We start from the raw sequence: 13,158 nt of genomic DNA on the forward strand, positions 1-13,158 counted from the left end.
GGATATTACCCCCCCCAAAAAAAATTGATTTTATACCAACTCACAAAGAAAACAAAGTTCCCAAAAGTAGAAAGTATAAAACAACCTTCTCTGTGACCACAATGCCAAATGCAATCTAGAGTAATACTGTTTAAAAGAATGTGTGTAATGATGGAAACAGTCCATATCTGCAGTGTCCAATATGGTAATCACTAGCTACATGAGGCTATTGGGCACTTGAAATGTGGCTACTTTGTTGGAGGGACTGATTTTTAACTTTTAGTTAATTGTGGTTAATCTGAATGTAACTAGCCACATGTGGCCAGTGGCAACCATATTGAACAGGGCAAATCTAGGAAATTAGAACTAAAGTTAAAAGAAACAGAAACCATACTTGGAAGTTAAAAAGCACTTGTATCCACAAACAAACTGTGCATACATATATACACGCACACTCTCACACATGCACTTCAAAGTAACTATTGAATTAAAGAGAAGAGCAAATCCACAGGGCACTTAGAAAATGAAAACATTGCATATATCAAAGCAAACAGGATGCATATAAAACTACATATTCATAGTATTAAATTTTTCTTCCTTATTAAAGAAAAAAGAAGTAAAACAAATGAACTAGACACTACAATCCAGACATCAAAGATAAGCACAGAAACATTTTAATGAAAATCAGAAAACTAGAAATTATTATAAATCCAGGAGCTGATCATTTGGAAGAAAAATAAAACAGATTTTTTTTTTTTTTGTAAATCACTTGAAGAAAAAAGTGAAATTAAAATAAGAGATTATAATAGGATGTACACTTTTATATAAATATACAATGTGATGTAAAACTATTCTAATAAACTTAAAATCTTGATACTAATCAAATTAGAATCAAATCAGAATATTAGCAAAAATGACTTGAGAAATACAAAGAAATTAATAATTTTTGAAATTCTAATTTTTATTTTAGATACTGGAGTACATGTGATTTGTTATGTGGGAATATTGCATGATGTTGAGGTTTGGAGTATTGATCCTGTCACCTAGGTAGTGAACATAGTACCAAATAGGTAGTTTTTGTTTTACCTACCCTTCCTCCCTCGATTCTCTAGTGTTCCACAGTGTCTATTATTCCTATATTTATGTCCATGTATACTCAAAGATTATCTTCCACTTCTAAGTGAGAATATGCAGTATTTGGTTTTCCATTCCTGCATTAATTTGCTTAGGTTTATGGCCTGTAGCTCCATCAACGTTTCCGAGAAGGACATGATTTTATTCCTATTTATGGCTGTGTAGTGTTCCATGGTGTACATGTATCACATTTTCTTTATCCAGTCTACCACTGATGAGCACCTAGGTTGAATCCATGTCTTTGCTATTGTGAATAGTGTGGTGATGAACATATGAATGGGTGCTTCTTTTTGATATAATAATTTATTTTTACCTGGCAGAGATACAACAAAAAGATAAAACTTCAGGCCAATATCCTTGATGAACACTGATGCAAAAATCATCAACAAAATACTGGCAAACTGAAATGAGCAGCACATCAAAAAGCTTATTTACCATGATCAAGTAGGCTTCATCCCCAGGATGCAAGTCTGGTTCAACATATGCAAATCAAAAAATGTGATTCATCACATAAGCAAAACTGAAGACAAAACCACATGATTATCTCAATAGACGCAGAAAAGGCCTTTGATAAAACTCAACATCCCTTCATGTTAAAAACTCTCAATAAACTAGGTATTGAAGTAACATACCTCAAAATAATAAGAGACATCTATGACAAACCCACAGCCAATTTCTTAATGAATGGGCAACAGCTGGAAGCATTTCCCTCAAAAACTGGCACAAGACAAGGTTGCCCTCTCTCACCACTCCTATTCAACATAGTATTGGAAGTTCTGGCCAGGGCAATCAGGCAAAAGAAATAAACAAAGCGTATTCAAATAGGAAGAGAGGAAGTCAAACTATCTTTGTTTGCAGATGACATGATCCTATATCTAGAAAACCCCATCGTCTCAGCCCAAAAGCTTCTTAAGCTGATAAGCAACTTCAGTAAAGTCTCAGGATATAAAACCAATGTGCAAAAATTGCTAGCATTCCTATACACAAACAACAGGGAAGCTGAGGGCCAAATTATGATTGAACTCCCATTCACAATTGCCAAAAAAAGAACAAAATACCTAGGAATACAGCTAACAAGGTAAGCGAAGGACCTCTTCAAGGAGAACTACAAATCACAGCTCAAAGAATCAGAGATGACACAAACAAGTGGAAAATCATTCCATGCTCATGGATAGAAAGAATCAATATTGTGAAAATGGCCTTACTGCCCAAAGCAATTTATACATTCAATGCTATACCCATTACACTACCATTGACATTTTTCAGAGAATTAGAAAAAACTATTTTAAAATTCAAATGGAACCAAAAAAGAGCCAGATTAGCCAAGCCTAAGCAAAAAGAACAAAGCTGGAGGCATCATGCTATTCAACTTCAAACTATACTACAGGGCGACAATAACCAAACCAGCATGGTACTGCTACAAAAACACACTAATGGAATACAATTGTAAACTCAGAAATTAGACCACACATCTACAGCCATCTGATCTTTGACAAACCTTACAAAAACGAGCAATGGGGAGATGATTGCCTATTTAATATAATGGTGCTGGGAGAACTGGCTAGCAATATGCAGAAAATTAAAACTGGACCCCTTCCTTACATCATATACAAAAATCAACTCAAAATGGATCCAAGACTTAGATGTAAAACTCAAAACTATAAAAGCCCTAGAAGAAAACCTAGGCAGTACCATTCAGGACACAGGCATGTGCAAAGATTTCATGACGAACATGCCAAAAGCAATTGCAACAAAATCAACAATTGACAAATGGGATGTAATTAAACTAAAGAGCTTCTGCACAGCAAAAGAAATTATCAACAAACAGACAACCTACAGAATGGAAGAAAATTTTTGCAAACTATGCATCTGACAAAGGTCTAATATCCAACATCTGTAAGGAACTTAAACAAATTTACAATAAAAAACAAACAACCTCATTAAAAAGTGAAAAAAGACATGAACAGACACTTCTCAAAAGAAGACGTACATACATACAGGAAGCCAACAAATGTATGGAAAAAAATCTTCACTGATCATTAGAGAAATGCAAATCAAAACCACAATGGGATACCATTTCATGCCAGTCAGAATGACTCTTATTAAAAAGTCCAAAAACAGCAGATGCTGGTGAGGTTGCAGATAAAAAGGAATGCTTTTATGCTGTTGGTGGGAGTGTAAATCAGTTCAACAATTATGGAAGGCAGTGTGGTGATTTCTCAGAGATGTAGAGGCAGAAATACCATTTGACGCAGCAATCTCATTATTTGGTATATACCTAATAATTACTAGGTATATATATTTCTATTATAAAGATATATGCACGTGTATGTTTGCTGAAGCACTATTCACAATAGCAAAGGCATGGAATCTACCTAAATGCCCATCAATGACAGACTGGATAAAGAAAATGTCGTATATACACCACGGAATACTATGCAGCCATAAAAAGAAGTGAGATAATATCCTTTGCAAGGACATGGATGGAACGGGATGCCATTATCTTTGGCAAACTAATGCACGAATAGAAAACTAAATTTGAAAAACCGTGCACTCACTTATAAGTGGGAGCTAAATGATGAGAACACATGGACACATGGGGGAGGGAATAACACATTGGGGTCTTCGGAGGGTCGGGGTTAGGGAGGAGGGAGAAGATCAGGAAGAATAGCTAATGGATGCTGGGCTTAATACCTGGGTGATAGGTTGGTCTGTGCAGTAAACCACCATGGCACACATTTACCTATGTAATAAACCTGCACATCCTTCACATGTACCCCTGAACGTAAAATAAAAGTAGGAAATTAGAAAAAATAATTATCTATTTTCTTTTGGGTATGTGGTGGGATTACTGAGTCAAATGGTAGCTCTGTTTTAAGTTCTTTGGGAAATGACCAGACTGCTTTCCATGGAGGCTGGGCCAATTTACATTCCCACCAACAGTGTATAAATATTCCCTTTTCTCTGCAGCCTTGCCAGCATCTGTTATATTTTGACTTTTAAATAATAGCCATTCTGACTGGTGAGAGATGGTGTCTTGTTTTGGTTTTAATTTGCATTTCTCTGATGATTAGTGATGCTGACCATTTTTTTGGTATGTTTATTGGCTGCTTGTATGTCTTATTTTGAAAAGTGCCTGTTCAAATAATGTGCTTATTTTTAATGGGGTTTGTTTTCTGCTCCACGCAGTTCTTTTCTCATGCAAAAAGCAGTGTCATTATATTAGGTATGAATATCAATATAGCTTTACCTCCTCCACGTGAGAATCTGGCCACTGGTGGGAGGAGTGTCCTCAGGCTTCCCACATCTACAAATGCTTTCTAGGATTAATCTTAAAAGTAATTTTACTCCTTAAATTGTGGTTTTTCCTTACCCTTTCCCAATGCCATGAAAATATTATTCAAAAAGATGTGGGTTTTTTTTGGTAAGAGCAGAAAAGTATGCTAACTGTGGATTTACATTCTTTGTAATATAATAAAAGAATTCCATATTGTTGGACATTCAGGTGTTTTCCAATTACAGTTGCATATGAAACATGAATATTTTTGCTTTTAAATATTAAAGTAAATCTCTGATTGTTTCTTTGCAGTTAATTCCTAAAACTAGAATCATTGATATGTGACTATATGAACATTTCTAAAACTTTCATGAATACATTTCTCTACAGAATAGCTTTACCAATTCATAATGCTACAGCTATGTGTGAATGCCAGTTCTACTGCATTATCACCAACACTGGCCACTATTCTCTAAACATTTGCCAACCTCATATTCTTTTTTTGAGACAGAGTCTCACTCTGTTGCCCAGGCTGGAGTGCAGTGGTTCAACCTTGGCTCACTGCAACCTCTGCCTCCTGGGTTCAAGCAATTCTCGTGCCTCAGCTTCCCAAGGAGCTGGGATTATAGACGTGCACCACCACCATGCCTGGCTGATTTTTTTGTATTTTTAGTAGAGAGGATTTCACCATGTTGGCCAGGAAGGTCTCAAACTTCTGACCTCAAGTGATCCACCTGCCTTGGCCTCCCAAAGTGCTGGGACTACAGATGTGAGCCATCACAGCTGGCCGCCAACCTCATATTTGAAAAACAGTTGATTTAATATTGTTTTGCTTAAAAAATATATTTACTCCCTTCTAATTATAGAAACCATTTATATTTATCTAGGAAACTGGAAAATATATAAGAGAATGAAGAACAAAATAAAGTCTATAATCTTACACTAATGTAACTGCTGTTATCATTTTAAATATTTTGTTTACATTTAGTTGTTTATTTAATTATCATTGACTCCTTCTTTCTCTTCACATTCAATATCCAACGAATCTGTAAGGAAAATATTTTGGTTTTATCTTCAAAATATATTTAAAATTTGGCCATTTCTTACCAGTTCTATAGTTATCACTCTGGTTCCAACCACCGTCATTGCTCATGCAGACCATTATAATAGTATTTTCACTGGTAATATGGTTTGGTTCTGTGTCCCCACCCAAATCTCATCTTGAATGGTAGTCCCCTCCTGTTGAGGGAAGGACCTGGTGGGAGGTGATTGGATCATGGGGGTGGTTTCCTCCATGCTGTTCTCATGATATTGAGTGAGTTGTCATGAGATCTAATGGTTTAAAAGTGCTTGGTAGTTCCCACCTTGCTCTCTCTCGCTCCTGCAGCCATGTGAAGAAGGTCCTTTCTTCGCTTTTGCTTTCCACTATGATTGTAAGTTTCTTTAGGCCTCCCCAGCTATGCAGAACTGTGAGTCAATTCAACCTTTTTTCTTCATAAATTACCCAGTTTTAGGTAGTTCTTTATAACAGTGTGAAAATGGACTAATACAACTGGTCTTCCTACTTTGACCCTGTCTCAGGCAGTGTCATCTCCACACAGCATCTGGAGATATCCTGTGACATCTCATGTCACTTCTCTACTCAAAATCTTTCCATATTTCTTATCAACCTCAGAGGAAAATTAAAGTTGTTACAGTGGTTTATAAAGTCTAACTGGATTCATTTATCACCTCTATCATCTAATTGCCTCACCCTCTCAGCCACTCCACTGCAGTCGTATTGGCTTCCTTCCAGATCCTTAAATATACCAGGCTTGCTCTCCCACTTTAGGTATTTTTCTCAGCTGTTTTCATTGACAGAAATACTCTTCCATAATACAGCTGCATGACTAATTCCCCCAGAGTGAAGCATTAGCTCAAGTGAGCACCCCAAGAATATTCTGATCCACTTTGCTATGCTCTATTTTTCTCTTCTACACAACTCTTATTTTGTAATGCACTATATGGTTATTTACAGAATATTTCTTCCACTAGAAAATAAGATTCAAAAGGGAAGAAATATTTGGGTGTTTTGTTTTATGTTTCTGAAGAACATTAAACAAGGACCTGGCACATAGAAGGCACTTAGTAAATATTTTCCATGGTCTACAGTGACCACAAAGTCATAACAAACCAATTGCTTATGAGAGATACAACTGTTCCTACTAATGATACAATTCCTTTGTTTTGATGGCAAATAACATCCTTAATAACAGTGATTTGCTTATCAGTAAAACATGGATATTTGTACCAATCTAACTTACAGGTTTGTCATAAGAACTAAAATAGATAACATATTTAAAGAACTTACTGCTTGGCACATAGTATACACTCAATAAATGTTAGCTAAACTATTTTATAGTGCTTATGAGTGCTTTGCTCAGGAGTTAGACAGTCCTGGGTTTATCATCTCTTTCTTCCACTACTGGTTACATGGTTTTGGTCAACTTACTTAACAATGTATATACAAGGGGATATTATTCAGCCCTAGAAAAGAAGAAAATCCTGCCATCTGTGACAATATGGTTGAACCTGGTAGACATTATGCTAAGTGAATTAAGCTAGACACAGAAAGAAAATTACTGCATCATCTTATTTACATGTGGAATCTTAAAAAGTCGAATTCATAGAAGCAGAGAGTAGAATGGTAGTTACAGGAGAAGGGGAAGAATGGGAGATGGTGGTCAAAGTGTACAAAGTTTCAATGATGTAGAATGAATAATTTCTAGCGATCTAATGTACAGCATGGGGGCTGTAGTTAGTACATATGTGGATATTTGAAATTTGCTAAAAGATTAGATCTTGACTATTCTTACCATAGAAATGTAACTATGTGAAGAGATAGATATGTTAATTAGCTTAACTGTAATAATCAGTTTACCATTTATTTATATCAAAACATCACCGTGTACATATTAAACACACACAATTTTAAGTTAAAAACATAAATGTTATATGTTTTTACCACAATACAAAAAAAATTAAAAAGCAGAGGTAATTTTTTGTGTGCAAAATCCAGAGAAGGGAAAGAGTTAATGAGTTCTCCTGTAGTTCTAGAAATTATTGAAAAATTGAGAAGATACAAATCAAGATTATCTAAATGTCGAAAGTTCAAACATGTGGGGTACATATGATAATGAATACATTCACATAATTTGTAAAGGTCAAGTCATTGTAATTGGGATATCCATCACCTTAAATATTTGTCTTTATGCTGGAAAGATTTGATATATGCCTATATATCTAAAAGATTCGAAAGCAGAGTCTTGAAGAGATATTTGCAGACTCATTTTCATAGCAATTCTATTCACAATACCCAACGAGATTGGAAGTATTCTTCCAGCTATTTTGAAATATACAATAGATTGTATAGTTACCCTACTGATCTATCCAACACTCGGTTTTATTTCTTCTATCAAACTGTATATTTGTACCCTTTAATCAACCTGTCTTCATCCACCTCTCCCCCATATGCTCCCTGGCCTCTGGCCACCACCAATCTACACTCTATCTTCTTATGTTTTCCTCTTTAAATTTGCTGCTAGAAAGCTTAGAGTCATATTCGTGGTTCATCTAATGGTGTTCCTTCTGTGTTTTAACTTCTTATTGATTTTATTTTTTTCTACCCATTTCCTTTTTGTCTTAATTATTTTAAAATGTTAATTATATATTGTGTGAATCATATACATTCTCAGGGCAAATTTTAAAATACTTACAAAAGTATTAAATATAAAGTGCATATAATTATATATGCACTTACATATAATCAAATAAATATTATTTAAGCCAAAACAATGAGATATTTTTCAGCTACCAAATTATCAATAGTTAAAACCTATTCAGCGTGAGCGGCCCCGTGTGGAGCCCCGAGCGTGTGGCCGCAGTGCGGCTGTGGTCCGTCATGCTGTGGCCGAGTTTCTAGCCTGACACGCCCTTGACCTGGGGATCATGAATCGCAGCTGCCAGGTGACATGTGTGGCCTGGGTCCACTGCGGCATGGCCAAAGAGACACCAGACAAGGTAGAGCTGAGCAAAGAAGAAGTAAAACGTCTCATTGCTGAGGCAAAGGAGAAACTACAAGAAGAAGGTGGGTGGTGGCATTGATGAAGAAGAGACAGGCAGTCCTTCAGAAGATGGCATGCAGAGTGCACGCACCCAGGCACGCCCAAGAGAGCCCCTGGAGGATGGTGACCCAGAGGACGACAGGACGCTCGATGATGATGAGCTGGCTGATTACGACTTATATAAATATGATGAGGAAAATGACCCAGATGCTGAGACTCTTGGTGAATCTCTCTTGGGTCTTACGGTCTGTGGGAGTAATGATCAAGATCCTTAGGTTACTCTGAAAGATACAGAACAATATGAACGTGAAGATTTCTTGATTAAGCCCAGTGATAATCTCATAGTTTGTGGCCGAGCTGAACAGGACCAGTGCAATTTAGAGGTGCATGTTTATAATCCAGAAGAAGACTCTTTTTATGTACATCAGGATATACTCTTGTCTGCATATCCTCTGAGTGTGGAATGGCTGAATTTTGATCCTAGCCCAGATGATTCTACTGGAAATTACATTGCTGTGGGAAACACGACCTCTGTTATTGAAGTGTGGGACCTTGATATAGTGGACTCTTTAGAGCCAGTCTTCACACTCGGAAGTAAACTTTCCAAAAAGAAGAAAAAGAAAGGAAAGAAGAGTTCCTCAGCAGAAGGGCATACCGATGCTGTCCTTGACCTTTCATGGAATAAGCTAATCAGAAATGTTTTAGCAAGTGCGTCAGCGGACAACACTGTAATTCTGTGGGATATGTCCTTGGGGAAACCAGCAGCTAGCCTCGCTATACACACAGATAAGGTCCAAACGCTGCAGTTTCATCCATTTGAAGCACAGACTCTGATTTCTGGCTTTGTATGACTGCCAAAGTCCAGATGAAAGCCATCGAATGTGGCGATTCAGTGGGCAGATAGAGTGACTTGGAATCACTTTTCACCTTGTCATTTTTTGGCCAGTACAGATGATGGCTTTGTGTATAATTTGGATGCAGGTTTAGATAAGCCAATTTTTACACTTAATAAACACAATGATGAAATCTCTGGTCTTGATCTTAGCAATCAAATCAAGGGCTGTCTCGTGACTGCTTCAGTTGACAAATACATGAAGATCTGGGACATCTTAGGAGATAGGCCAAGTCTAGTTCATTCTAGGGACATGAAAATGGGAGTTCTCTTCTGTTCTTCATGTTGCCCTGATTTGCCATGTATTTATGCCTTTGGAAGTCAAAAAGAAGGGCTTTGGGTCTGGGATATAACACAGTCTCTTCGGTAAATGAAGCATTTGGAAGACGAGAGAGGCATGTTCTCAGGAGTGCAAGAAATTCATCTATTAGTGGCCCTTTTGGCAGCAGAAGCTCAGACACACCCATGGAGTCTTAATGAAGATCATCTAATTTCCCATTCACCTTAACTGGGAATTTTGAAAAGTTGGCCTAAAAATGTTCCATGTGTGGCAGCAACCATGCAGAGTGACTGAAACACAATTCATTTCTGACTGCCTGATATTCCTTTCTGCAACTGTGGTGGCACCACAAACAGAGCTGGTCTTTGTGCTTGCTCTTCAAATGGATGGTTTGTAAGGCTTTTGTTGCATTTCTTAAAAAAGAGTAATAAAAAGGATTTTAAAAAAATAATTCCTCAAACATACCATCTGTCACACTTAATCTAGGTTTGCAAATATGTAGTAATTTATAGATTTTTAAAGCGTAAAATCCTGTAATATTAAAAGATGGGTAAACCTAGGCCTGGAAAGGTTGTTATTTGGCTAAGATTGCACAGGAGGCCACAAACAGAGGCAAGTGCCCCAGAGACTCCACTTTCCTTCCTAACTATTCTCAAATTAATGCTCGTGATTGAGAAGCATGCTCAATGCAACTCATAGAGTTTGGTAAGTAAAAGTTACATGCCCCTGTTTTCCTAGCATGATATTCACTGTTATCAAAGGCAAGAGGCAGACCATTCATTCATTCTCAAAACACTGAATGCCATTCTGTGCCCAGTGCTATACAAGGCATGGGAGATTCAGTGTGAATAAGTCTTTGCTCTCCACCTAACAAGGGACAATTTTAGTTGTAGATTGTCTTCCTATTAAGTATGAATTTTAGTAGGCATTAAAAATTAGTTTGATAATATGAGACCCAACCCTGACTTGCCAGAATAATAATCAGTTCATGAACCTTTGATATTTCCTGTATAATTCATGAATGTGACTTCAATCTTTCAAGTGTTAATACTGTGGAATGTCATTGGTGTAACAACTTGGGTTCACCAAAACACCTCTTTATACAAAGGACAGATGTGTGAATTAAAGAGATTAAATGATGGAAAAAAAAACTAATCAGCGTTATAATGAACACAGTGTATGGCACTATTATATGTTTTTAGTGAAAGGAATTTAGCAATATGTGTTAAATGTGACCAAATATGCAAAAAGTTCAATGCTGCACTATTGAAATAAAATAAAAGGCAATAAAGAAATTGTTAGGCAGCATATGATGATTCTCACCCTCCATTATTGGGCAATCAATCATTAAATGGTGTTTACAAAGAAATTTAAATTGTAAAGGGGGAAGCCCTGATTATATAATGTGTAGCAAAGAAATATTTAGGATTCTGCTATAGTTTGGATGTTTGTCCCCTCAAACCTCATGTTGAAATTTGATCTCCAGCACTGAAGGTGGGGCTAATGAGAGGTGTTTGGGTCATTGGGGCAGGTCCCTCATGAATGGTTTGCTGCTGTCCTCACTGTAATAGGTGATTTCTCACCCTGATAGCTTCCAAGAGAGCTGGTTGTTAAAAAGGGCATGGTACCTCCCTCTCCTTTCTTGCTTTCTCTCTTGCCATGTGATCTCTGCACACGTCAGCTTCGCTAACCTTCTGCCATGAATGGAAGCAGTCTGAGGCCCTCACCAGAAGCAGATGCTGGTGTCACGCTTCTTGTGCAGCCTGCAGAACCATGAACCAAATAAACCCCTCTTCTTTATAAATTAACAGCCTTAGATATTCCTTTATAGCAACACTAAATGAACTAAAATAGATTCAATAATGGATAATATATGATATTGAGTGCAAAATTTTTTCTTAAGTGTTGAGAAGAGTATCCAAAAGATATTGAAATGGTTATCTATGAGTGGCTGGATTCTTTATGCTTTCCCTATATTCCAAAGTGTTTATATATGAAACAAATTTCCTTTACAGTCTGAGGCAAAAACAATTTACTGAATATATGTATATTACAAAATTCCTTAGAGGCTTTGTAAACTCTCACACTTGTGAACAGGATCAAGGGAGCAGTAGGCTGTCTCCACAGAGACAACGATGTAAAGTTGCTGGAGAACAGAGACAATAGAATTACTCTATGTGTATTTCACACAAATCTTCTCTGCAAAACTCAAATGTCTTTTATCTTTTAAACGGTAGAACAAATTCTGGTAAGAGGACTCTATCACTCTATTCAAATCCTTCCTTCCTTCCATGCTTTCCCTTCCTTCCTTCCTTCCTTCCTTGCTTGCTTCCTTCCTTCCTTCCTTCCTCCCTCCCTCCCTCCATTCCTTCCTTTCTTTCTTCTCCTTTCTTCTTTCTTTTTTCTTTCTTTCACTCTCTCTTTCTTTCTTTCCTTTTCTTTTTCTCTATATTTTTTCACAGTTTATTGAGGTGTAAATGATATACAAAAAACTGGACATATTTAATATATACAATTTGATGGATTTGGAGATATGCATACATTTATAAGCCATCATCACAATCAAGGTAGTGAACACATCCATCACCTCCAAAACTTTCCTCCTGCCTCCTCTTTCTATATTTCAAACCTTTCTTTATCATATGTGTTCCTTTGATACTAAAATAATCTTACTTGCACCTCCATAAAATAACCTTACGTGAACATTGGCTTCACCAGTGTTATGGGCTGCTTTTAAAAAAATTTCCTTTGCAAATTTATTATTGTTTCATATCTCTAGATTCAGAAACTGTAGACACTTTGATAAATGGATTGAATTTTTTGTCTTTGGTCTTCTTCTCTTTTAAGGTGATATGTCTAGATATAGTATGTGTGTGTGTATGTGTGTGTAGTGCATGTTTGTGTGTGTTTATCCTGCTTTTTGAGCTTCTTGAATGTGTGGTTTAGTATTTGTCATTAATTTGGAAAGTTCTTGTCCACTATGTCTTCAAATATTTCTTCTGTGACATTTGTTCTTTCTTCTCCTTCTGGTATTACAGTTATGTTTTTTGTTTGTTTGTTTGTTTGTTTTTTAGATAGAGTCTCACTCTGTCACCCAGGTGCAGTGGTGCGATCTCAGCTCACTGCAAGCTCCACCTCCCAGGTTCATGCCATTCTCCTGCCTCAGCCTCCCAAGTAGCTGGGACTACAGGCGCCCGCCACCACGCCCGGCTAATTTTTTGTATTTTTAGTAGAGACGGGGTTTCACCGTGTTAACCAGGATGGTCTCAATTTTCTGACCTCATGATCCACCCACCTCGGCCTCCCAAAGTGCTGGGATTACAGGCGTGAGCCACTGAGCCTGGCCCCACTTTTGTATATGTTATACTTGTTGCTATTGTTCCGCAGTTCTTGTATGTTCTACTCTTTTTTTTTTCTGTAATTCTTTTTTCTCTTTGTATTTCAGTTTAGAAAGATTCTATTGGTCTATCATCAAGTTAACTGATTCTATTCA

General features: G+C 36.9%; 1 pseudogene across 1 annotated transcript; it reads left to right on the forward strand.

Annotated features, from left to right (window-relative positions):
• The first annotated feature begins 8,303 nt into the window (after positions 1-8,303).
• Positions 8,304-10,805, forward strand: LOC105500291 (annotated as a pseudogene). Its single transcript, XR_001000011.1, has one exon. The product of XR_001000011.1 is annotated as a periodic tryptophan protein 1 homolog pseudogene (transcript).
• The last annotated feature ends 2,353 nt before the right edge of the window (positions 10,806-13,158 follow it).

This window comes from Colobus angolensis, unplaced genomic scaffold (assembly GCF_000951035.1).
Source record: "Colobus angolensis palliatus isolate OR3802 unplaced genomic scaffold, Cang.pa_1.0 Scaffold659, whole genome shotgun sequence".
Classification (NCBI taxonomy): Eukaryota; Metazoa; Chordata; class Mammalia; order Primates; family Cercopithecidae; genus Colobus; species Colobus angolensis.